The 27771-nt window shown below is 40.6% G+C and overlaps 1 long non-coding RNA gene across 2 annotated transcripts in view; it reads left to right on the forward strand.

The window, feature by feature from the left end:
* The window catches only part of LOC310767258, a 172427-nt gene that overhangs the window by 70710 nt on the left and 73946 nt on the right, over positions 1-27771 (forward strand). For both annotated transcript variants that reach the window (XR_014550806.1, XR_014550807.1), the window contains exon 3: positions 20540-20660. This is a non-coding gene — a long non-coding RNA (uncharacterized lncRNA). The remainder of the gene's footprint in view (positions 1-20539; positions 20661-27771) is intronic.

A 27771-nucleotide genomic window follows, 5' to 3' on the forward strand; every position in this document is an offset into this window, starting at 1 on the left:
TAGTTTGAGAGTCAGTAGCGCAGATGCTGCAAAGGTGTGGTGATCTGCTTTGAAACAACTCCATTGAAGATAACAGTGGTGACCCAGGCCTCATTGCTGTTCTGAGCAGGCTCCATGGAATTTCAAGCTTCAGGGCCCCCAAAATGTAGGTCCACCACTCAGTGGCGTAGCGTGGGTTGTCAGCACCCGGGGCAAGGCAAGTAATTTGCGCCCCCTAACCCGTGGATTTGCGCCCCCTAACCCATGGATTTGCGCCCCCTAACCCATGGATTTGCCCTAACCCCAGATGTTGCGCCCGGTGCGGCCGGCCCCCCCTGCATCCCCCACGCTACGCCACTGCCACCACTGCTCATATTTTCACCCTCCAAACCTCTTGTGGAGGAGGCACACGAAGAAGGGCCTCAGATGATGGTAGCAGAGCCTGGGATGTTGGGAGTTGTAGTCCAATTACATATATATTTCTCAACCTGGTGCCCTCCACAAGAGGTTCGGAGGGTGATAATATGAGCAGTGGTGGACCTACATTTTGGGGTCCTGTCTGCTCTTTCTGGAAGCAACTGAAGACATTTTTGTTCTGGTGAGTGCTTCCCATCACCCTCACACAGAACAAAAATGTCTTCAGTTGCTTCCAGAAAGAGCAGACAGTGGGCATCTGTTACATCTCAATAGGACTGCTGTTCCCCAGAACAAGTGCAGCCACACTGAAAGCCCTGATCGGGGCTACTGAGACCTTTGGAACTTGTAGGAGAAGCTCTGCAGCAAACCACAGTGACCTAATGGGTATGTAAGGGATAAAGCGGTCTTTGAATTCTGTCTGCTCTCATGTTAAATGGGGGGGGGGGAATTAAAGGTGCCTATGCATATATATATATATATATATATATATATATATATATATATATGCGCACCAAAGTGGATCTGTCATTTGCTTGTAGCATGACTCTGTATCTGGGGCTTGACACAGATTGCACAATAAAATGGAAGCTTTGATTGCAGGGTGCCAAATGTTCATTTCAGGAGCTTTGGGGCAAGTTTTAACTCTGGAGGGTCACACCATAACCTGATGCTTTAACCCAGTTAGAATGCCCTGAATTAATCCTGCTACTTAATGATAGCAAACTCAGTTTAACCTTGGTTTAAATTATGTATTTATACATATCAATGAGAGAAATAAAACAGGTTATTGATTTTACATCCACTTTCACAGTGGTAATTAAAATGTACCTTTGCAGCCTGCAGATCAGTAGACTGTGTATTTCAGACCAAATAACAGGCCTTCAGTAATTTTCCTGAGGTGATGTTCACTGAAATCTCAGTGTCTAGGGTAGTGCTTTTCAACCTGCAGCACTTCACAGTGTGTCAGGCGGTATGAGTACCACCGAGCGAAAAACACTGGTATAGAGTTTCAACGTGGGTTTTGTAATTCATGGGACACAAAATGTGGGGAGGGAAATCACAGCCATCCAACCCAACCATTTCTGACAGCGACATTCCCTAGAATTAACTCAGCCTTGCTGTCTACCACTTGCCTACCCAAGCAGGACAAATAATTTCTTCCAGGTGACTAACTTGCCAGACAACATTGGTCAAGCTATAACTAGGGTGGTTGGTGTGATTTTTTATTTTATTTTATTTTATTGTTGTATTAGAATCCGGAAGTGCAATCCTATGCATATCTCCTCAGATGTTAGCTCTATCGAATTCAATGGGACTCAGTCTTAGGAAAACATATTTGGATTGCAGCCTGAATTATTTGTGCATGCTGGATTTAAATGATCTAACAGATGCTGAATTGACAGAGGAAATTTAGAAATCTCACAATTTTAAAGGGCAAAGTGCCCCACTGCTTTTCCCATTTCCTGATAGAATCTAAACCCCCTTCACTTCACTTCACTTTTCCCCAGGAAACAAGGCTGGTGTGGGCAATGCAATCCTGCCTGCCTGATGCCTAAAAACTACTGTTAACTGTGGTATATTTTGGTCACTAGCAATGGACACTAATTTATAGGCTGTCAAGTAGGAGAGCAGATGAAAAAGAGAACAGGTCTCCTGCGCCATTAACAGTTGTGTAGAAAAGAAAATTTCAGGAGGTATAACCTGCAGGTCCAGCAACACCTGCTGAAATTCCATCTTCTACACAACTACCAAAGGTGAAAGAACTCGACCGTTGTTTCCATTTGGCCACTTTACAACCAAGGAAACAGGTCATGTCAACAGTCTGCTCAGTCTTAATGTGAGGGTCAAGATACTAGGAAATGAAGCAACTTGTATTTGTTTAGAGAAACAGAAATCAGGATTCTTCTAGAATATGAATTGTTGAGGATCAGAAGTGTGAAGGTTGCTTTTGCACATGTTCTACTTGTGGGCTTCCCATAGGTTGATCTCAGTAAGAATACAGTGCTAGACTTTTGTTGTTGCTGCTGTTTAGTCATGTCCAACTTTGTGACCCCATGGACCAGAGCACACCAGGCACTCCTGTCTTCCACTGCCTCCCGCAGTTTGGTCAACCTCATGCTGGTAGCTTCGAGAACATTGTCCAACCATCTCGTCCTCTGTCGTCCCCTTCTCCTTGTGCCCTCCATCTTTCCCAACATCAGGGTCTTTTCCAGGGAGTCTTCTCTTCTCATGAGGTAGCCAAAATATTGGAGCCTCAGCTTCACGATCTGTCCTTCCAGTCAGCACTCAGGGCTGATTTCCTTAAGAATGGATAGGTTTGATCTTCTTGCAGTCCATGGGACTCTCAAGAGTCTCCTCCAGCACCATAATTCAAAAGCATCAATTGTTCAGCGATCAGCCTTCTTTATGGTTCAGCTCCCACTTCCATACATCACTACTGGGAAAACCATGGCTTTAACTATACGGACCTTTGTCGGCAAAGTGATGTCTCTGCTTTTTAAGATGCTGTCTAGGTTTGTCATTGCCTTTCTCCCAAGAAGCAGGCGTCTTTTAATTTCGTGACTACTGTCACCATCTGCAGTGCTCATGGAGCCCAAGAAAGTAAAATCTCTCACTGCCTTCATTTCTCACCCTTCTATTTGCCAGGAGGTGATGGGACCAGTGGTCATGATCTTAGTTTTTTTGATGTTGAGCTTCAGGCCATATTTTGCGCTCTTCTCTTTCACCCTTGTTAAAAGGTTCTAGACTACTACTAGTAGTGCTAGACTAGATGGACCTTTGGTCTGATCTAGCAGGGCTCTTATTATGCTCAGGTGTTTTTGGAAGGGGAGGCAGTTGGAAGTGGGTCAATGGCGGGGGGGTTGAAATGCAACCATCCCAACTTCTGAAAACTTGAGAACTTCTTCCAGTAGATATAGCAGAGGCTGTCATGATATGCCCTTAAGTGAGGACAATCAAGGACCATATAGCTTCGAAGCTATGGTTACCTTCATGACACTGACTTCTACTGCTTTCCATTGAGCATCCTTTGCATTTCTTAACCAGCAAGCACACCAGTGCAAGCAGTTGTTCTGGCATCCACTAGATGGTAGCTGCATTGCCAGCTCACAGGCATTTCAATGGATATTTTCCAGCTGCTATAGCATAGCTTCACGGCTGTATTGACTTATAATTCACTTCTGGAGTTTGAGTGGAGCTAAGATTTGAGAACGGCAGCACACTTAATTGCTTCCTCTCACTTCTCTTTTTTTATCATGAGGTAAGAACTTGATTGTGATTATATGGAATAAGTCCAATATGAAACCTGCATGCCATTCTATAAACAGTCAATTAGAAGCATATAGGTGGAATAAACCACATGATACATTGATTAATACAATGTGCATATTACATGAAGACACTTACTGACATTCGGGTCATTCACAAGTACACATTCTTCTCTGTCTTTATAACTATATAAACCTTGCTACTACACTCTAGTGAGAAACACATTTCAAAACTGTGGCTTGAGAAAGGGGGAGAAGAGAACACAATTGAGATTAATAGTGTTCATTACCTAGTCAGACTTCTGACCTACCCAAATTTGAAAGTATTTATTTTTCTCATAGAAAAAATAAGAGGTAAAAATATGAGGGTGGTGGAGAGAGCTGGTTTATGTCTAAATTTTGCTTAAAAGCTATTATTTAGGTTACTCCAAGGTGCTTTTCTATTGGTTTTACAGTACATGCCACTGAGCAGACATACAGTAACTGAATTGTTTCAACTTACCCAAATAGCATTGAAATAGACTTAATTGTTGAGCTGGAGAAAAACCCATGTGTCTCCTGAGACTATTAGTGTCATTTAAAAGGCTAAATGTATCATAAAACCTGTCTGTAAGTGAATAAAATTGTACAGACCAACACAATTTTAGCTAATGTTTTCCACATTTCTTGGGGGTGGGGAGTGGGGGAGGGAAAAGGGTGAGGTTAAAAAGTGGCTGTAAAGCAAAGCTGATGCTATTTAATTCTGAAAGTTCTCTGAAGAGAAGTGTTCTCTAAATACTTCTTGCTCCTGCCATGAAGCACTTTTCTTCATAAATAGCTAGGCTAGAAATGGTTGGGCTGAGGGTTGCCATCGTGTACATCTCTGAGGTAGTGGGAGAGGATACAGCACTTCCTGCAACATGGCTTGAGCTGTACTTACCTGCTGTCTGCTCATTCTGTGGAATAATAATAGTAATAATAATAATAATAATAAATAATTTATTATTTATACCCCGCCCATCTGGCTGGGTTTCCCCAGCCACTCTGGGCGGCTTCCAACAAAAGATTAAAAATACTTTAAAACATCAGTCATTAAAAACTTCTCTTCAGATGTCTTCTAAAAGTCAGATAGTTGTTTATTTCCTTGATATCTGATGGGAGGGCATTCCACAGGGCAGGCGCCATTACTGAGAAGGCCCTCTGCTTGGTTCCCTGCAACCTCACTTCTTGCAGTAAGGGAACCACCAAAAGACCCTCGGAGCTGGACCTCAGTTTCCGGGTTGAACAATGGGGGTAGAGACTTACTGCAACAGGTCAAAGGGGAAATATGGTGAAAGGGCTGGAGAGGAACGAGGTGGCAGAAGCCATAGCAACATCTTCTCTACTGCTTTGGAACTTTGAAAGATATCAGGCTTCCTTTTTAGTTCCCTGATCCCCAATTCTAACATACCAAGAGGATGCTACTTGTTTCAAGTCCCCTAAACACCACTTCTAACAGTTTCATATATAGATGTTACACAGCATTGGGGACATAACAGGGCACTGTGTCACCTCACAGCCCCCAAACCAAGGAATCAGTAAGGCGTTACCCAAACCCACTGCCAGGTGTCAGCCCTGTAGGTATGAGCAGAACCACTGCAATAGCTTGCTGTCAACTCCCCACCAATAGAGCTGCTCCAGAAGGATACCATGCCTGGTGGCATCAAAAGCTGTAGAGAGATCAACCCCACAGGATCACACTCTTTCTGTCCCTCTCCTGATAAAGAATGTCTGTCAGGGTGACCAAGGCTTGCACAGTTTCACCCGAGTTCTTATAGCAGCATCTAAGAACTTAATCATGATTGGAATCAAAGTCAGAGCTAATTATCACAGAAGGTTGTTGCAGCATCTGGAAACTGAAAGGACCATCTAGTCCACATCATGTTTTCACAGTGGCCAACCAGAAGCCAATTGTGATTGTTTTAAGTAATACTTCATTTGGATTTCTAGCCCTACTTATTCTGAAAACTCAAGGCAGGTTGTAATTTAAAAATAACAAAACAACTCTACTTAACTATTAGGCAAAACAAGAATGTACACTGAAACCTCTATTCCATTAAACCTTAACCTTGGCCATCAAAATTCAGCCTAAGTAGAAAGATCTTGTAACACATCTGAAAGATTTAATTGCTGTTGTTGGTTTCTCAATGAAGATGTTCTATATTTTGTGTTTTTTATTCTTTTCAGTTCCCCTGTTCTCAGTCCATATGTTATCCTGAATAAAAGAAATAATGGCAGTGCTATTTCAAAGTAGTGGGGGGGAGAGGAGTTTAAGTATTCCTTTTATACTGTCAAGAGAGACAAAAGGTTGTACCTTTATTCCAAAGAAGTTTAAAATATAGTGGAGAAATATCACGAGGAGAGACAAACAGTGGATCAAAACGCATAGAAGGAACAAATCTTTCTATTTATCTGTCTTTGACTTTCACTGGAATTGTATTTCAACTATCATGGAAGCTATTTTGAAGAACTTCTGCTAACATAATTGTTATTTTTACAAGTTTGGTTGCTATGGAAATACATGATGTAATCCTTTATTTTCCACCACAATTGTTACTGTTTCTTCCATGTAGCCAGCTTCACTTTGGTTTTTGTTTCTCTGTTAGTCCAGTTAATTTTTTGGAAACCTTCAAACTTTTGGATATAATTACCCATTTGAATAAGCACTGGTGCCTTTCCTGAAAAAGTTACGTTCCCTTGTAACTACAGTCTTTGTCAAGCTTTTCCCATTACAGTCATGTGTGTGAATGGAAACAATTGTAATTTCCTCATGGCCAGCTATTAAAATGAAGTTGAATCCTGTAAATCTTTGGGAGGGAAGACATTACAGTGGCTTATATTATTGTTTTTGTCTAGCTCTGGCTTGATGTCTTTGGTTGTGGCTTAGTAAAGTGAAAAGAGCACAAAGCTAAAACAGGATGTGTCATGTGGAATGAAATTTGCTAAACAAGGGTTGGCCCTGTGTAGGTGTTTTTTAAAAGCTCTTTTTTTCACAATATGGATGACTTCTGTATGTTTTAAAACTTGAGTACCAAATGATCCTGTGTCCTACAGAGGTTAAAAATGATGAGATGTGTGTAGTTTTCCATGTGTCTTTCATAAAAGCCCTTCCACAGAAGGAATATCCCCTACTCATAAGTGTGAGTTTCGATTGGTTCAATTTCTATGTCATTCACACACCCTCTGAAATATCAAGTTAAATATCATTCAGTCTCCATAAAGGCCAAAAGAATCTGGCATAATTAGAGGTATGTAACTAAGTCATTTGTCAGTACAGTGGTACCTTGGTTTGCAACCGCTTTGGATTACAACCATTTTGGATTACAACCATGTCAAACCCGGAAGTGTGTGTCCCCCCCTTTTTTTTTTTTTTTTTGGATTACAACCCTTTTCTTCTTCTTTTTGGATTACAACCAATTTTGGGGGGAGGCCCCATTGGCGAACACGCGCCTTGGGTTACAACCTGTTTTGGTTTACAACCGGACCTCTGGAACAGATTATGGTTGTACAAGCAAGGTACCACTGTACAGGGGTTTTCACTTGCAGAACTGAATCCCACCCGCCTCTCCCCATGCCCTTCCCAAATCTGCACTGCAGAGTTGTGGGGGGGGGACCAGAACAGGTTTAGAGGGGGTGCAGAGGGACAATAAGCGGGGAACACTTATTGCGTAAGCAGAAATCATTGTGCAATGGAACAAGTTAGTTGGCTACTGCTGTAACCATCCAGTGCTATGCAAGTTTGCTGAGAACAGAGAACCTCAGACTACAACACTCCATAGAACTGCAGCCTAATTGGGTTTATTTGATGATGACTTTCATAGCAAAGCTGTGGACAGCTTCTGTGCCACTGGCTACAATGCGCTGTCGTAGGTTATGGACAGGCTGTTTATAATTTATTGCAAGAATTTCTACTCTACTTTTCCAAGATCAAATGTGGCTCACAAGAACAACTACATAAGCAAATATAACAATATAGGTTTGAAACTATTAAAATACAGCATTTTCATGATTGCAGAAATGTCCCATAAATAGTAATTTATGATATTAGGAGTTGCACAGATATTTGTGGGTAAATGAATTTTTAAATCATTTTATGTTCTTAGATTTTCAAACATTAACTACATTTGTTAAAATATAGCAAATTATAAGATAAACCAGGAATCTGGCCCATTTTTGTTTATTTATGCAAACAGAAGCAAACACATCTACTCTAGGTATTTGTAAATGCATATATGATATCTGCAATTGAAACCCAAATATATTTGATACTACAACAGTTAAATAAGATTTATTAGTAAATTGTTGGAGATGATAGTTACCAGGAGCTAGGTATGTGGTAGATAAAGCCATTAATACAGATGTATTAGCTTTAAAAAGAAGATTGAAATTATTACTGCTTATTTTGTCCTTAAATCCCAAGGTAATTTTTTTTTGGTTTCTTAGGGCAATATAGAAAACACACTCGACTTTAACTAATATTGTATTAAGTGCAACCAAAATTCTGTCTCTGCCTCTAACTTCTAGCATCATGGATGTTTTTTAACATGACAGAATGCTCTTTCTTGTTTCTGAATATGAATTTGCTATAATGAAGAATTGATGTGACCCAACTGTAAGGGAACAAATCACAAAGGTTTGCTCAGCCAGAATTGAGTGAAATGTGTACACTGTTAACTTTTGAGGCATGAGCAAAAGAAATCTGAAATATTTTGTAACGTTCACATTTAGGAACAAATGCAGAATACTGATACTTAATACATTCAATCTTTTTTTTAAAAAAGAAAAACTTAATGGATTTTCTTATTATTGGAACAAATATTGTTTAATCTTGGAACAGTAAATGCAGTACATAATATTAAAATGTTAGTAATAAAAATATAATTAAAAAATAAAACGTACATTGATAAAGTAAGCATTATGCAGAGAGCCAAAGAGAACAGTCAGAAGTGTTATAATACCAGGGTACACGACCCTTGCCTTTCCTCATTATTCAAAAGACAGTTGCTAGGTGATATAGGCCTCAATATGCCCTGCCGTTTTGATCTCTTATTGTAAGAGGTTTCAGATTAAATGTGCAGGCTTCATTTGAAAGCTACCACTTTGCCACTGACAGACTTTTTAAAAATATATGCATGGGGAAAAAATTCTTTCCAGCACATCAAGCATTTGGGGGGGGGGGGCTGCTGTTTGAGCCACAACAACCAACACCCTTCCACCCCTTTGGTCACTACCTCGGAGGGTAGAAATTGGATGAAAGAACCTTCCAGAACCTTCCAGTTACATCACATTGTCCAAGCACTAAATCATCACCTTGGTCCTCTAGCCTGAACTGATTAGTGCAAATTAATAAACAACCCAGGGTGAATAAAATATGAAATGGATGCCCTTGAAAAACAGAAGTAGAAAAACATAGCTGGTAACATTGTTTATTTGAAGTCAGTGGTTGTGTTGCTGCCTGAGAGGCACTTTTGTACAGTGGCACCTCCAGTTGCGGACGGGATCCGTTCTGGAGCTCCGGTTGGATCCAGAGGTTTTCGCAACTGGAGGTGCCTGTTCTGCGCATGCACGTGTGACGAAACCCAGAAAAATACTTCCGGGATTGCCGTGTGCATAACCCAAAGGATACATAACCAGAGGTGCTCGTAAGTAGAGGTACCACTGTATTTTGAACCAGGTGAGAAGAGTGACGAAAGTTCAATTCGACACACTGGATTACTTTCTTCACCATTATAGCTAATACAAAAAAGCAAGACTGGGGTGCAACTTAAAACAGCCAGGCTAGTATCATCAAAGTGGGAGGATGAATTCCATGATATGAAGATAGAAATACTTGTCTAACTGAATAGCATCATTGAGGTGTAAGGGAAGAATCCATTTATTTTATACCTAAAGAAGTATATTACATGGGTATGTCAATTTGCACTGTACAGACTTTTTCTCCTGTGTATGTGTCTGTATTACCATTCTGCATTAATTAATAAGAAAAGAAATTGCATTCAAAAATTATCAAAGGGGACAGATAATATCCGTGAAATTCTCATGGGTAGGATCAATGGTTTTCTGCTAAGTTTATTTTGAAGATGGCTAAGGAGTGTTTGTAAGTGTCCTTTCTTTCATTGTACAAATAATCTTTTTGGTGGTCTGTGGCTGTTGCAAAAGGGCACACTTTCTGAAAACCCATAACATTCTCAGTTGGAGAGATACTGCCTACTAAGTGTCTCACAGCTATTCTTTTTTAAAGAAAATAAAATAAAGTCCTTGTACTTCTAAAAAATCAATAAAAGGGAGGACTTAACTACAAAATCTCAGGGCATCGTAGGAAGCTTCCATTCCTTCTTATGCTTCATTTTCTGGGGAAGATGTTATGAGGTAACTCCTTAGAGGTTGTTTTCAGATCCAGAAGGATGGTTAGCCAAGGAGGCTGCTGGGAAAATGTTGTGCAGAAAGAAAAAGCACCCACAAAACACTCATGGCCACCTCACAATGAATATAATCTCCAGCCTACACCTACTGAAATTCTAAAGAAATCTTAAAATACCCCGAGAACAAGGCAGAGAAAAAAAGAGAACCTGGAGAACAGGTTTAGCATAGTACTAGTGTGAATTGTGTTGAAATATTAGCCAAGCAATAAAATGCTTCTCTTGATTTATAAACTTTATGCAGCTTAGGGCTAGACTATATGAAGGGCGGCTTTCTAGATTCTCTAATATCTTAACCAGATGCCCTGTTCAGGGCTGGATCTATACACAGGGGGAAAAAACCCTATAAATAAGTGATAAATTAGATCGTTATAACAAAAGAAAGAAAAAAGCCTATGTAAAATCGCAAAGACAAATTTTGTGCTCTACAGTGCCATCTGGTGTAACAACAGTTACAACAATATAACTGTCTGAGTGTAGTTGAGTCTCGGGTATTTATTCCTTCTAAGATTAGGTTCAGGTTACAACCTTCATGGTGGTAGCTTCCTATTTGTGGAATACCCTTTTCAGGGACACTTATAATTGTTGCTAGCTTTTAGGCGATGGATAATAACAATCCTATTTTTCAATTTTACTGTTGCTTTGCTGTCTTTTTCTTTTATTGCTGTTCTCTGCTGTCATTTTTGTTGTGTTTTTTTCTGTTTTATTGTGCTCATAGCTTATTGCTTTTATATTTTGATGATAAAAAAGTTGTGAAATAAAGCAACAAATAAATAAATGAGAACCAAACACAAGTATTTTGTATGTCATGAAGTGTTTGAGATTCCTAGAATCTGGAAGATCTTCTATCTTTTTTCTGGCCCTTTCATACAAATGGGATACCAACAAGGACACATTCATTTTGTTGCGCCAATTCCTTTTACTTGAGAACCCTATTCCTTTCAAACAAAATTATATTCAAAGCAAACAAAAAACTATGGAGTATCTCAAGAAACAATAACATTTTGAAATGTGAAATGAATCCCATCTTCTCTTGCTCCTGAATCATGGACTTAGGACTTCCCAATTCGACGTGTGCTCCTTTGAAGAACTTCAGTGCAGTGTGTCTTTTGTCAACGTTCCTTTCCCCCAGACCATTCTAAAATTAACATGAGCTTTGGGAATCACTATAGAGCTGTCACTTGATGTAACATGTGGGCTTCAAGTAGCAATGTGTAGATGTCAGTTCAGATAAAGCTATGGGGATATCATATTCATCGCTCACCGATGGAGGAACAGCTTTCTACCTACAGTAGATGTGTAGGGTTATATGGGACTTCTAAAACAATCTGGGTGGTGTTCCTGCAAGTAGTCTTGCCACTCATTCACATTTTTAATGAATTGCTCATTTTTCTTTATCTAAGTTTCTCCATATTTGTGCAGAGGCAGAATGGCGCACCAGAACACACTTCAAACAATCGTTCCTCCAGATTTTTGTTTTCATTTTAAACGTTGGTGTGGTGTGTGTTTGTGTGTAGCTCCTGGAAGCAGCAAAGAGCAAAAGCTTTTAAAAAAACAAACCCAAAACAAATTATATGCTTTGGAGAAATGCAAGATGTTGCATTGTTTTATTTGTCACAACTACTTTTTAAAAATGGAATTCATCTGTAGGCTTATATTGATTTATACAATTATTTAGACATGAACAACTTGATTTCCAACACTGTGCTGAACACTTAAAATTATGTTGTTGTGGCTGTAATCTTCTACACACTTACCTGGGAGTAAGCCCCATTGAACTGCCACTTAGCAGACCTGCTTAGGGTTTACCTGCATATTGGTCTTGTTTATAGTGTTGTCTCAATTAATCCCTTGATACTCTGCTCCCTTGGTTCTCTGAATGACTGGATTGTATGTTACTTCCCAAACTGGGCAACTCTGACATCATAAAGATTGCCTTCAGCAGAAAATTAAAAACAACTGAACTAGACTATGGATCACTAGTGAGCAGCAAGTTTTCACCATTATGACAGCACTGGCGGACTAAAGACAAACAGGTGCGCGTAAGGCTTAGGCATCATTTTGGAGATCCCTTCCCACAATCCCATCCCATATATCAAATCTCATGAATGAAAAGCTCATTTCTGAAAATACACTGTGGACCATTCTAGGCATTTTCCAGCATGTCCTTTATTTCCTTCTACTTCTCTTTGTTTAACCTTCCCAGGTTTCTGGCTGCCTAGTTTGTATTTCTAGGCAGACATGCCAGAATGGTGTGTTTCTTTCTGTGTAAGCATGTGGAGCAGATATTTACTTGCCTATACTTTCTGGATTCGTAGATCCTACCAGCAGAACCCCTTCCCTCTAATCTCTGGAATCAGTGAGGTTGTATCTGCTGATACAACCTTGTGCAAGTGGACTGACTTCCACTCATGCAGTGGAACATCTCCTTCTCCCTCATGCCCCATGCACCTCCACAAATCTGCTCAAAGTCCCCCTACCTCCAACCCATATGGGGTGGCATGCAGCAGCATGTGAGCAGGAGAGGGAGGGGAGGGGAAGTTCTGCTGCATGTGCAGAAGTCATTCTACCTGCACAATACCTTTGTGGGATCCAACCCTAATGTCCATGACCATCATAGTGCTTCATCCCTCTCACTGACTGTTGCTCAGATGCCATCTACAGTCATAATGCTGTGCTGAAGCCAAGATGAGGACAGCCATACCCCCTGCTTGGGCTTGTTGCAAAAGACCCTTGTTTGAGACCCTTGACATCTTCCACATTATTCCCCAAGTACTGATACAATCTACTGTTATGATATTCTCATGTTCATCATTGCTTGCCATCTCTCAAAGACAAATTGAAAATATGATTTTTAGTGAGCACATTCCTGATGTTTCTGTTGTACCCTCATTATACGTTCCTCTTCAGTATCACCACGATTAAATTATTTCTTTTATTTTAAAAAAGACATTCTATATTTCTTCAAGCTTGGCCCTTGACTCTTCTGAATCATTGCAAGGTACTCATGGTGCTATAATATCCTTTAGAAATGAATTGAGGAGTAGCTTTAAGTTAATGCTGGGACCCATCACAAGAGCTCTTTTTTCTGCTTCTGACTTTTTAGGAATTTTCTAGCATCCTTTATGCATCACAAAACTACATATAACAAAAACAAAACAAAAACCACACCTCCCAACCTCCTTTTGCCCTAATTGTACTTGCCTTGCAATACCATAAGTATAAATGATGCATGGTAATGCCCCCTTTTGTAATTGCTTTAAATTAAAAATCAATTAGAAGCTTGCTAATTACAGGCTAGTGACTTTGGGTCAGGATTGAGATCACTGGTTGAACAGATAGAGGGCATGCATTACACATCTTCAGTTTCATGGAGGCCACATTTCTACTAGAGGTGGGTTTGTAATTACTACTACTGACAGGGCTTAAGAAAGAAAGAAAGAAAGAGAAAGAAAGGAACACTCTGAACAGGACAAATATGTTTGTTTATTTCCCAGTTTAGTGCTAATACCAGGTGTGGCAGTGCATGACTACATCACTCTTGTATGCTGGGTTGGCTCTTTCTTGTACCTCCCCTGGGTGATCATATTAACTTCATGCTGCTATAGTGCTTAGGTACCGAAATCATCTGATGGAGGGCATCAAAAACAGCTTGACATTGAGCTGGTCAAACCATTTCCTCCCTTTATGTCAAACCAGCTTGCACACATTGTTCTTTGATTTACTGTGTTCAAACCATTGATTAAGATCAACATCTGCTTCTCTCTCAAAATTTGGAGGGAATCTCTCCATGATGCTTTATTGTCATTCTATGAAATATTGATTTTTTTAAAATTCTGAACATTTATGCCGCTGCATTTCCGTTTCAGCTTGTTCCAAGTTTATATTCACAACATGAGATCCACAAAATTTTTAAGTGAAAGCGGGGATTCTCAGGAAGGAATGATTACTGCCCATATTTTAGTGGTTCTGTGTGCCAGGCTTGCCAGCTGTGGCTTGGCAACCACAGCATCCATGAAAATCATGTTGTAATATTAATTAGATGTAAAACATATATACATGATTTTTCCGCATTGTAACAGCATCATGACATGTTTCAAAGGTAACTCTTGACACCAATGAAACCATCACACACACACACACACACACACACACACACACACACACAGAGCATCCCACTTCAGTATCAGATTACCATCAATCACTTGTGGTTGCATTATTTGGGGTATTGTCTCCTTGCCTTTCTTAATCTTCTTGGCATGGATTCTAGCATCGATTATTTTTTAGAGCTATGAAACTCTTCCCTAAAATGCCCTTCTTCTGCCTTCTGGCTGAAATGTGTGACCAATGTATTCTCTTCCCTAGTGAAGTTGGTACATCTGTGTACAATGCAGAGGGACTGCGCAACAGGCTGTGATGCTGGGTTTCCTTCTTGGTCTGCATCAACTCAGAATAAGAACATAAGAAGAGCCTGCTAGATCAGTCCAGTGACACCTCTAGTCCAGAATCCTATTTTCTCAGTGGTCAACCAGATGCCTGTGGGGAAACCGTAAGCGAGGCCGAAGCACAACTCTCCCCACTCCTTCTGGCTTTCAGCAACTGGTATTCAGAACCATACAGAGTCCGACTGTGGAAGCAGAGCAGAGCCATCAAGGCTAGTAACCATTAAACTATGCTACCAGCTCTGTTGCACATCACAGGCAGAAATTTCATTTCATTATGGGAGGGAAATGTTTTTGTTAGGTCAGAATAGGTCTACTGCTTTATCTGTTTCTGCTTCCTTCCACCTAGACCCAACCCCACCTGAGACAAATAGGTTGATGAGCACATTTGCTCCAATTCCCTTCGTTCCCTAGATCAAAGAAACTAAACTCTCTGCTTCTTTAATTTAACAGCTTCTGCTCCATTGGGAATTAAAACTTAATTTTATGGGCAACGGATCTCTCTAAATTGTGACTCCTGAACAGTCATAGTTTTACCAGATACTAGATGCACAGGATGATTTCTCAATAAATCAGAGCAAGTACTTTTGGCTTTTCAAATGCCTGGATTTCTTTAAACTGTTGGAAGGGACCCCAAGCTTCTTTTGGAACATTTTAGTACAATTATATCATTGACTGAAATCTGAGGCATGCAAATCCATGAATTGTGCAGGACAATGAGTATTTAAATACATATATTAATATGCACAATATCCAGAAATTAAAGGTGCATTGTTAAAACTAATTGAGGGACTTCTAGTCCAATCCGTTGTAACACAGTAATCACAACTAAAGAATCCATGGCAGATGGCCACCCAACCTTTGTTTTAAAGCATCCAATGAAGAAGAGTTCACCGCCTTCCTACACAGTCTGTTCCCCCATCAAAGAGCTCTTACTGCCAGAAAATTCTTCCCAATGTTTAGCTAGAATCTCCTTTCTTGTAACTTGGATCCATTGGTTTGGGTCCTACCCTCTAGAGCAGTAGAAAACAAGCTTGCTCCATCTTCCATATAACAGCCATTCAGATATTTCAAGATGGCTCTCATCTCACTTCTCGGGGCTTATCCACATTCCTGTTTGCCCTGTGATTTTGTCCGAGAGGTTTATTTTTTGTCCTATTGCTTTCCCTGCTTTCCCATGGAAAACTCACTTTTTGCTGCTGAATCCCCACAGAAAACCTGAGTGACATTTGTTCCAATTCACAGGACAAACAGAAGTGCTGCAGGCCTCTGGCCTTCTCTTTTCCATGCTAAACATATCCAACAACTTCAACCGTTCCCTCATAAGGTTTGGTTTCCAGAGCATTGATCATTTTGGTCCCCTCCTCTGCACACGGTCCAGCTTGACAATATCCTTCTGAAATTGTGGCACCCAGAACTGGACAAAGTATTCCAGGTGTGGTCTGATCACACCTGACCAGAATAGAGTGTTAATATTTCTTTCCTTGATCTGGACACTATACTTCTGTTGATGCAGCCTAGAATTGAGGCATCTGATCATAGCCTGCATTTTTATCAAGGCTTATATTTTGATCAGATTCCTGTATTCCAAAAATGAGCTTAAATTCACAAATGTTTCCTTTCGAGACAGGACACCAGCAGGCAAGGTCTTTGTCAGAGGCCCCTTTGGTTTATTGCGGTCATAAAACAGGCTGGGAGCAAAAGGTCACACTGACCATACAAATTATAGAATACAATCAAGGTTGCAAAAACACAATTAATTATTGTGCCTCCCATTAAACTTGAGCCACATCTTCCTAAGGTTAAAAGGGCAAGAGCTAATACAAACAGCAGCTGGCTAGGGAAGAGGTCTCTCTCTCTCTGAAGCTGCTTTGAAGCTTCAGAGAATTTAGGGAACTTAGGGAACTTAGCTTTTACTAAGTTCTTTTTTTACTTAGACAAGATCTTTGCTTCTAAAAATCTATATATGTTATGTATGAAATATTGGCTTAAATGTAATTATGCAAAGAATTTAGAAAGTAAGAAATTATAGAATCATAGAAGAAGTTGGAATAGACCACGAGGGCCATTGGGTCCGGACCCCTGCCAGACAGAGAGACGCCATCGGAGCACTCCTGACATATGGTTGTCAAACCTCTGCTTAATGACCTCCAAAGAAGGAGATCTTTCATTGATAATGTGTGGGAAGGTGAACAAAAAGATCTGTTCAGATAAAATTAGCCACCATCTGTTTTGGAGTGAATAGGGCAATAGGGCAAAAGATGAAATGTTAGTTAAGGCGCCTAGTCTAGGGCAAAAGGTTATCTGGTAATTAAGGTGCCTTGTAGAGGTTAATGGCTGTTTGCCAATTATAAATAGAAGGAAATATAGCTCTTTGTCTCCCATAAAAGGTAATAGGAAATGGGTGTATCTTTTATGATTGGTTCTAGCAAACAGCCAATAGGAATTTTAACCAGGCTGATTGGACAGAGGCAGCCAAAGGAGGAGCAAGGGGGCTGGGCTGAGGGAATATAAGTGCTGGCCATAATGGCAGGAGGCCAGGCCAGAGCTTGGTAACCTTATACCACTGTGCCTCACATTTATTTGTCTGACAAATAAATTATTATTTTAATTTCTCTATTGCTGCGTTGAATATTTCATTCCAGCTAAGCGTTAACCACAAGCAGGGTGCTACAGAATAGCATTATGGGGGGGTTTTTTGGCCACTTCATCACATTAATGTGAGTATCGACTCACATTAAGCTTGAAAAAAGAACATAAGCAAAGGAGGCAGGCAGCCTTTTGGTTGGGGTGGGGAATTAGGCATCCTTGAGTGCTTCATTCAAACAGTTTGACCCCTTTCAAGGGATTTCAATGTTTGATTGGGCCGCTTGTGGGGCTCTGATGTGTTTTTGAAGGAAGGAGGCCTCCTGTTTGCTCATTTATGGAAATTATAACATAGCATAGGCAATTTGGCAACCAAAGGAGAGAGACAGAAAAAAAGAGACTTGGAGAAGATGCCACTCATCTATCAAGAGAACTACTGGTGGTTTTTAAGGGTGTGCAATGAATGGCAACACAGCTCAGTGAGGAAAGATAATGAAAATATCTTGTGTTTCAAGGCCTAAGGCAATTTCAGCCCTTGTTTCTTTTTATTACAAGAACCCAAAGCTAGGCTTTGTTTACTAAATCTTGCTTCAAAATTATTTACTTGCTTTGAAGGGGAAAGAAAAGATTCTGGATTTGACCCCAGTCCTACCCGCTTCATTTGCCAATCTCTTGCCAGGAAAAAACGAGCCTGGCAAGCAAAATCAGCCCATCTCCGCCCCCTTGGCATCCAGATCTCATGCCGAGTCCAGCTCAGGGTTCACAGGCAATTTAGGTTTTTAAACACCAGTCCTTGGAAAAAAGATATGGGAAGTGATGAACCTGCCTTCTACCTGGTCAGATGATTTGCCCATGAAGCCAAGCCTTGTCTAATTTGAATGGCAGTATTTGAGTAGCACAGTCTCCTCTTTGGCAGAGGTCTTTCACATCCTCTGCTGCCATTTTCCAGAGTTGGCAGGAATTGAGGTATAGATCTCCGGCATGCAAAGATGTGCCTACCACCAAAATATACACCCCCTCCCTCCCAAAAAATATATAACACAAGTTCTACTCCCTTCATAATCAGGTCATGTAAAGAAATGATTCCACACCTGCCTCCCCGGGAGACTGCATCAGCAGCTTGAGTTGCTGACTCAGGAATCCTGCTACTAACAAATTTCTCTCTTCTGACATTTAATATGCATAAAAGGTTGCCAATACATTCTGAAATACGTGATTAATCTAATTTATTTTTAATCATATCTGGAAGTACTATTCCCCTCCTATTAGCAAATTTTCTACATTTTCTTAACCATTTTAAAGCTTTCATAAAGGTCTCGTTTCTCCGTTTAGCTGCTCCTGGAGTGTCACGAAGTCACAATCAAACTTCAGTTGTCCCCAATGAAGTGAATTGGGATTGTAAAGGGAAAATCAAGTATAAACACTATAGTGTTCTAGTGATGCTGCTGTAGTTCATAAATAATGGTCAGTTTGAACCAACTGACTGATTGATTGGAATGACAGGCTTCATATAGGAATTTTCCCTGCTCGTAATACCTGGAACTTTTCAGAAGATATCTTCTGAAGATATCTTTTCAGAAGATATCTTCTAAGCGTTTCCTTGCTGTAAAACTTTTGCCTGGTGTTCCCAAGAGATACTGTGTGGCCTGTAAAAGAAGCATATACGCACCAAGAAATGTGAACCAGTTTAGAACTTGCAAAATTCACCACACTCCACCCCGATGGAGCTGAGAAAAGTTTGTCCATCTCTGAGTGCCATTGTTTGGTGATGTCCTCCTGCCGCTGTCTTTTCTGGGTTTCTACAGTTTCTTTTGAAAGCCCAATCTACACAAACCCCAGCAAAGAACTTGAAAATGCAAAGAGAAGGTGTTTCATATGCACAAGGTAAATAGATGGAAGGTATTTCTTTTTTCCTTTGACAAATTACAACTATACCATATGCTAAGTTTCTATTTGCAGCAACAGTAGGCAAACTTCAAACAGAAGGCTTTTTTAAAAAAAAAACTTGATGGGCCCTTATAAACTGCATACAGACACATTACGTTTTATAGTGTAGGAAGGAAAAACAAAATAAGAGAAATTAAGCCTGTAACGCTTGATTATCCCACAATGTTTCCATTTGAGTTTTTTTGAATGACTTGAGTAAGAACAGTACAGCCTCACTCCCACAGTCTAAGCAACTTGAGGGCTCCCTTAAATCGCCCACTCCTTGATGCCTCATGTTGGGAATTATCCACCTCCCACCACAGGGAATAAAGGTACTCAACCTGAAGTACATCCACTCTAATTTGGGAATCGGTGCTTCCAGGCTCTACAGTCCAGGCTTGCAAAGTCTGTCAACCTGTGCTAATCTCCCCTGTACATGCACACAGCTCATAGCAATGAGCACTCATGCTTTATAGTGTGGGTGCCCTTTGTGGGATCGCGCACAGTGCTACAGTTCCCAGGGAACTTACTAGTAGACGGGGGGCTGGCTTGCCTCTCAGTGTTATTATTTGGAGGTTCACACCCAGCCTCAGTAATCAAGTTTCTTGCTGGGAGGCGGGACCAGCCCATTTATAAATAGGGGGTGGAGCCAACGATAGCCAGACTGTCAGCTCTGGAGATTCACCCTCCCCATCCTCCCTTTGTTTAATGTTTTCTTGTCTGCAGGTTAACTCTTTCTTTCTGTTTAGCGGGCGCTGCTATGGTCTTTGACTGGTTGGTGTTGAAGGACCGGGAAGAAATTTTCCTGCATTGGCAGGTTTTGTCTTCCCTGTAGCAATTCATCACAACTTTGGCAGTTATGGCCTTGGGTGGAATCCTTTAGTCTTTTCTTCCCTTTAATGGGCTGGGGGGGCATGAAGTGGTGATTCACCCCACTGCGGCAGTGATTCCAGGGTCCCCTCATAGAGGGGTTATATAATGGGTGTCACTGGCCATACACTGAAAGGTTGTCAGTGACTACCCTGCGTGCAGTGATATGGGCTGGGCTGCCTGCTACACATACATCTCACAGAGCACCCCCCATATCCCATTTGCCCTGATGTGCCCCAGTTCCCCCAGCTGGGGGACTGGGAAGGATACACGTCCAAGGCCTAAGCCAAGATCTTTCTACATTCAGAAGTTTAATAAAGTTGTGGCCTAATTTTTAATTCCATAACGTTGTCAGAGTCTTTATTCCTTTCTTATGATCTCTGGGGGGCTGGGGCTTTCACACCTGGTCATGCAACAGCCAGGACTGCATGCACAGTATCTGTGGTTTGTTCCATTTAAACAGCACGTGCTTATGCAGGACAGAAAGGAAGGAGAATTCCTGTCTCCATAGCCTGACTGTGCACTCCTGCAAGCTAATAGTCTAGCATTCTCTTTACATTTCCCTCTTTTTCTGTCATGAGACCTGTTTTCCTACATTTTTTCTTCCCATTGCCAGAACTATGACAGAAGAAAAGCACACTGGAAAATACTTTCACTGTCTCCTTGCACCCTGCTGATTGCCAGGTGTAAAAAGAAGAGGATAACGGGGGAAAGTGTCTTCACCATCACCTGCCCAGGTAGAGATAATGTTGCCAGCGAAGTGGGGAACACCCAGTGATTTTGGTGTCTCTTCTCACCAGTTGCAGATCCTTTCTCTGTTTGATTTATACCCCACCTTTTAATTTGGGAGTAGGTCATGACACTTAAAGCACAATACACAATTAAAACAAAATAACATACACTTTAAAGCAAAACCATCTTCTATCCATCAATTACACCAGTCAGAATAACCATGTCATTCAGTGCACAAATAACTTTCAGGAACGTAAGTGGCCATTCAGGAAGCCCGGCAGAGGAGGAGAGTCTTCAGTTGGTATCAAAAAATAACCAAGATTTGAAGCAGAAATGTATTATGTTTATATTATACTTATATCCTGCTTCATAGTCCTAAAGGGTTTTGAGAGCGAATTATGAACGGTTCTCACAATAAAAACAGCTTTCAAGTCTAGCATCAGCAATGGAAGTGTTTCCGTGGTGAGGTGAATATTCAGGTGGCATTTCCCATCCTCATCTTTGATCTTCCTTCATGTTGCCCTTCAGCCTCTGCTCACAAGGAGGTGTTTTGAGGTGAGAGAGTGGAGCTGAGCAGCTGGATCTCTCTTAGCCCACGATGGATGCAAGTCTTCCTTTCAGATCAGCAAAACATATTTGTCAGGATCAGGATGCAAGTGACGAAGGCTTCAGTCCATAACTTGCCTGTGCTAGAGGAGCTTTGTTGACTTTAATAGGATTACATAGGTAATTAGGAAACTTAAAATTAATCCAGAATAACTGCCTTAAAGAATTAGGCCAAGAACAGGTATCAGTTGGCCTTGAAAAACTTTCCCCAGCAATGCCTAGAATGTACTTTTTTTGTTTGTTTTAAACATTTTGTGATATATATGTTATTAGAGGCAGTCTCTGGAATCAGAAGAGTTGGATGCTGCGGGCATTGTATGTAGTTTCAGTATTTAATTTGTTTTGAAATGAAAAGTTTACTTACTCTGAACACAGACACAAATCAAGGAATGAAGCCCTGCAACAAGCAGATGTTCATTGTCTCTTTATTCTCTTGCCTTCTGCCTGGCTCTTCATTTCCTCACCTCCAATATCTGACTTGTTTTGTTTTTTCCTCATTTTTATTCAGTAATTATTCAACCACAGGCTTACATGTTGCCCATTTCAAAAGAAGCAATACTATTAGAATGTACATTATCTCCTAGCCTATGACTTTGGCTAGACATTTGAACCAACTTCTCACCGTATTGTACTAGCATGGAAGCCACTACCCATGATGCTGGGATAGCCATGTGTGTGCCTGATCCTTAGTGGTGGGGCAAATCAAATGGTTCCTTCCTAACCATTCATTGCAATCCTTTCCACTAGGGATGAGTGGGCATGCGGGTGGCGCTGTGGTCTAAACCACTGAGCCTCTTCGGTTTGTGGATTGGAAGGTCAGAAGTTTGAATCCATGTGATGGGGTGAGCTCCCATTGCTCTGTCCCAGCTTCTGCCAACCTAGCAACTCAAAAGTACACTAGTGCAAGTAGATAAATAGGTACCACTGCAGCGAGAAGATAAATGGTGTTTCCATGAACTATGGCATTTGTCACAGTCCTCCATGAGCTAGTAGTGGTTTAGTAGTGGCCACATGACCAGGAAAGCTGTCTGTGGACAAACGCCGGCTCCCTTGGCCTGAAAAGCGAGATGAGTGCTGCATCCCATAGTCGCCTTTGACTGGACTTAATTGTCCAGGGGTCCTTTACCTTTACCTTATTAGGGATGAAAAACATCTTTTGCCCCACCTACTTGGTTCCAGTATACATATGGTTACCACAATAGTAATCCATGGGAAAGCAGTTTCTCATACTGCTAGCATAATAAATCCTTGGTTAGCCTTGAGTATGAGCCCTTGGCATTGCTTGATTTCTCAATTCCTCAACCTGTTTCATGATTCTGTAGCAAACTGTGGAGTCACTACTTAGACTGACCACTTCCATAATAACTTTGCTACAGTTAATAATCTTTACTTGCCCCAGGAGCAACAAAGACCATTCGTACCTTGACACCTTGACACCTAAGAGGGCAAATTTAAGATGTGTAGAAAAAATTCATAGTAGACAGTCTATATGGCATTGTTCAAGTGTTGGCCTGTGGTTATTAAGGTTATTTGATGGCTTTTAAAGATCTGGCTTGTTGCCAATGAGTTAGAATCTTTCTTCTCCCCCTCTATGAATTCGGAATGTTTTGCACTTCAGTAATGGATACCTCCTGCAGGAAGACAAGATATGACTATTTCAAACAGAGTAATAAACAGTAATGTCTTTTCTCCTCTTAATTCGAGTTGTAAGCATGCCAGTTACCTAGAATGTTTGAAGTATGAACTTTGCTGATAAGAGTCTAGGCCATTTTGAGTGCTATTGACTAGGTGTTCAGTTTTTGTATATTAACGAAGATGTATAATGCATAGAGATTTCTTCTCCTTGTTTAGATTGCAGCTCATACTTCATTGCCTAAGTGCTACTCCAGCATCAATTGGAAGTATATAAATAATATGTATGGTTATATATTTGTTTGTCTAGGTCTTGAACAGCAGTAAATCAGAAACCTTTCTTGGGCTAACTTCAATTCCCAGAATGAGACCAATACATTTGAACTACTGTAGATTATTTGGATGTTGCTTGTCAAAATGGTTATTTAAATCAGGCACCAATTCCTTCTTCCCCACCCCCACCCCCGCAGCAGCCTCCTGCAGTTTAAATTACTGCTATACATTTCTAAAACCAGTTATGAGCAGCTGTGGGGAAGTGAGTACTGCAAGTTCAAGACTTCAGTGGATGCATTCAAAATAGGCAGTCCTTGGTTGAGAAGGAGAAATCTGCCAGCATCACTAGATCAATATTAAAACACCCTTCTGCTCTTAAACTATACACATCTTTATTACTTTGGGTTAAGTAAGAGCAAGAATGGCTAGCTTTCAATTCAGTTTAGGTTCGAAGATTTTTCTGATGTGGATAGTTATTTCACTAGCTGACTATATTTGAATACATCTTCAGTCTGACTGCCTGAAGAGGGCTTCTTTCTTTGTTACATGTCTAACAAGTTAATGCTTTACATATACTTGAATAGTCATTGGACCAAGTATGTTTTATAAGTCAACAGACTTTTGAACCTCTGTTCAATTTTCTTCAGTTCGTGGTGCACCATTTATTCAGCAGATTTCATGTGCAACTCGCGGAGGTTGAGAGTGTCACTACCTTTATCAAGGGCTAAGAGGCCTGAACAATGGGGTCTTGGGGTCTGAGGAGGGATGGCGGAGAAATTGTTTTCATTTTTTTGAACCAATATGTGAATCGAAGCACAATTATCCTTTCAAATATGCACTTTAACACTTTGCAGCACAGTTCTCCAACCACAAAATTTGCATAGAATGGGTATATTAGGGGAAGGTGAGCATAAAAATACATGCATTCATGAAAATAACATACAAAATGCATTATGTTAGGGAAAACTGCTGGCAAACAAATGGGGGCGAGTTAGTCAAAATTTCATGAAGAATGTGTCTATTGGGGAAAATCCACATAAAATTATGGTGAATTTTCACAAGGATTTTTTTAAAAAACAAACAAACCATAAATCACTGTGGAAATGCAGAGAATTAAATTTAAGATTGGGAAAATGAGAAACTGAGAATAGCTGAGATTGACAGATTCACCCATCTCTGGGTCTGAAGCCAAGTCTTAGCTTAAGTCAATACCTGGGGATGTCTGTATTTCGATATCAAAGTTCCCTTTTGGTGCACAAGGGCATATGAGTGTAGCAGCCCTTATAACTGGCAGGCAACATGAAATGTATTGGTATAAATACTAGTTCTACGATCTTTGTCTTGTCTACATAACAGTAGTCTCTCCACCATCCAGCCTCTTCTACATCTCAGGGCCTAGACTCAGAGATGTTGAGCTGGAGAATACACTGTCCCAGTCTAGATTTGGGTATGACAAATCACAGCTCCAGCCTTGCTTGCAATCCTTTCTAAAGCGGTTGTGCTTGGTGGTACAGTTTAATAGCAATGATCTAGTTAGTGCTGCTGATAGGCTAGATTGTGCTATTAAAGAAGTTGTGCTATTTGGCTTCTGGTGGTCAGACTTATCTTATTTCAGAGAACAATCGACTGGGTGTTTTTTTTAAATAATAAAAAAGTTTGGTTCTTCACTGTTGTTCCTCACCTACATTTTATCCAAACAATAGAAAGAATAGACTTCTGCCACAAACTCATTAAAATAGATCGGTTATTTCTGGGTGTTGTGTGTGCGTGTTCCTGAAAGTGCTTTATTTTCCTCAAAACTTTCTAGCTAGCATGTTTTAAAAGCCATTCATTTTAAGCCAGCTGAAATCTTCAAAAAATATATGTTGATAAATTTCAGGCCTCAGATATATAATTAATCTTCATATATTTTCCGGTAATGTAAACACACCTGTGGGATGTTTTCCATTGAAAACATGAAAAGAAAACCTGTAATATATCTCAGAGTGATAGCTTTATCATGACTGACAGAGCGGCTGGAGGCCTCTCTTTTAGGAGAATAATTTGGAAGTGTATAAAGGAGAGATTGATTTCCGCAATGCCCATTCTTTTCTTTCTAACATTCATCCCCAGTGTGTAAAATCCTCCCTCTTTTCTATGTGCAAAAGTCCAAAAAGGAATCTTTCCTCATATGTGGCACAGGCCAAGGCATGCACAATATAATCAGTACCTTGTAGATGGGCAAAGTCCAAATTCCAGTGGAGTGTGCAATTTGCCAGTGTCATGCTGTTTCAATCAAACTCTGTCTTGTCAAAACTTGTTCTTATTTTGGACATTTGGAAGAAGAAAGTTTAACATGCAGAGCTTTTCAGGAAGTGCAGGGTGGAAATAAAGGCATGTTTTTGGCCCTCATTAGATTTGTATTTATTTATTGAAATATAACATCAGAAATGCCGTATTCCACCACCGTGCTCCTGCTACAAGAAAATAAGAAGAGCCTATAGGGTGATGAGGAGGAAAATTGGGGGAGGCAGTGATGGGGTTTAAGGAGCAAAGCCTAGTCAGCGGTTCTCAACCTTTGGGTCCCCATATGTTGTTGGACTACAACTCCCATCATCCCTGACCTTGCTAGCTGGGGGTGATGGGAATTGTAGTCCAACAACATCTGGGGACCCACAGGTTGAGAAAGGCTGGCCTAGGTGATCTCTGTGTGTGTGTGTGTGTGTGTGTGTGTGTGTGTTGTTATGTAGAGAGGGTGTGTATACTGTTATGTAGTGAAGTTCTCACCAAAAAAGTAGAGTAATAGCAGCTCAGAACTGCTCCAGTAAATAAACCGTACACATGATCACGATGGGCCTATCTACCCAGGCAGTTTAAAAACATGTCATATTATCTCTCACCTTTTTTCTCCAAGGAACTCAAGCTGGCCTACAGAGTTCTCCTCCATTTTATCCTCACAACAAGTCTGTGGGGTAGGTTGCTCTGTGAGTGAGAAACTAGGCCAAGATCACCCAGTGTGTTTCATCATGGCCGATTGGGAATTTGAACCCAGTTTTTCAGGTCTTAGTCCAATGCTCCAACTAGTACACCACACTGGTTTACATTTGTGTGTGTGCTAGGTGTTGTGTGTAAAAGAGAGAAGATGTGGTGCAGCAGACTTTTGCTTTGGTGATGTGCATGCATCCTTCAGACCAAAAAGGGTTAGCCAGCCCTGCTTCAGATCTATACTCTGGGCTGTGCCCTTGGGAAAATAACTGAGGAATATTTCCCAATTTTAGGAGGAATAAATGACATCCCAAGTCCAGTAAAGGCAAAAGGGCTGTATAGAAAACCCACAGAGATAAGCTGCAGCAATACATTTCATGTAATATATAGAAAGAATCAAGATTTGGTTCAAACCTTGGTAGGAAAAGAGAGCTACGGAGAGAAAATAAAAAAGGAAATGTTGCCATCTCCAGAACTATTTGAAGCTGTGCAAAAATGAAAATAAGCCTGTTTAACAGCAAAGGCTGTACACCGTTCAATAAAAGGTTGCCCTACCTGATCAAATAAATACAATTTGCCATAGTGTGTAAAGAGGATCTTTTCCAATTTAGCTATTTCCATTAATGTCTGAGTCTACTGATCAATAATAAGCTTTGCTTAGCTTCTCTCTTCATAAGAATCATCTCCTTGGCAGCTCCAGCTGTATTTTTGCAAAGTAACTATTGACAAGACCAAAAACGAAACAAAACAAAAACCTCCCACCACAAACAAGTTCAATAATGAAGTTATAAATATGTTTGGATTCCGACTAAATTAATTATTTTGCTTTGCACTGCCAAAATGGTGAAACCACAGGGTCACTGGGGAGCTTTAGGAAGGAAAGTCAATCATATCTATATCCACAATCACAAGAAGCAGTTTATTGCAGCCGTAGAAGAGTTCTGGATGCAGCGACTGGGATGAATCACTGGATTTAGATTAATTTTTTCCCTCATATATATTTGGCTCTTTTTAAAACTTGAGGCAATGTAAGAAAACACCTGGCAGGAGGAAGGGAAAGCTCAGTTGGTAAACTCTTAATGTCAGGGTTGTGGGTTCAAGCTCTATGGTGGGCAAAAGATTCCTGCATTGCAGCTGGTTGAACTAAATGACCCTCATGGTTGCTTCCAACTCTATGATTCTTGCACCAATTGCTCTACATCTATACTTCTGGAAATGTTCAGGGTCCATCAGCTCAGAAAGGGCTACTATACCTGAAAAATTCATTCAGTTTTACTATGAATTTTTCTTTTAAAAACAAAGCTTTTTTCAAGTCTTTACGCCTGGCACAAAACCTCTTAAACCAGGACATTTGTTTAGAAAAGCTGTACGTTTTCATCAGCATTGAAAATTAATACAGTGGTACCTCGGTTTACAAACACTTCAGGTTACAAACACTTTGGGTTACAGACTCCGCTAACCCGGAAGTAGTACCTCAGGTTAAAAACTTTACCTCAGGATGAGAACAGAAATCGCATGGCGGTGGCGCGGCGGCAGCAGGAGGCCCCATTAGTGAAAGCGTGCCTCAGGTTAAGAATGGTTTCAGGTTAAGAACGGACCTCTGGAACAAATTAAGTTCGTAACCAGAGGTACCACTGTATT

The sequence above is a fragment of the Podarcis filfolensis genome, assembly GCF_964270895.1.
Source record: "Podarcis filfolensis genome assembly, chromosome: 7".
In the NCBI taxonomy this organism is placed as follows: Eukaryota; Metazoa; Chordata; class Lepidosauria; order Squamata; family Lacertidae; genus Podarcis; species Podarcis filfolensis.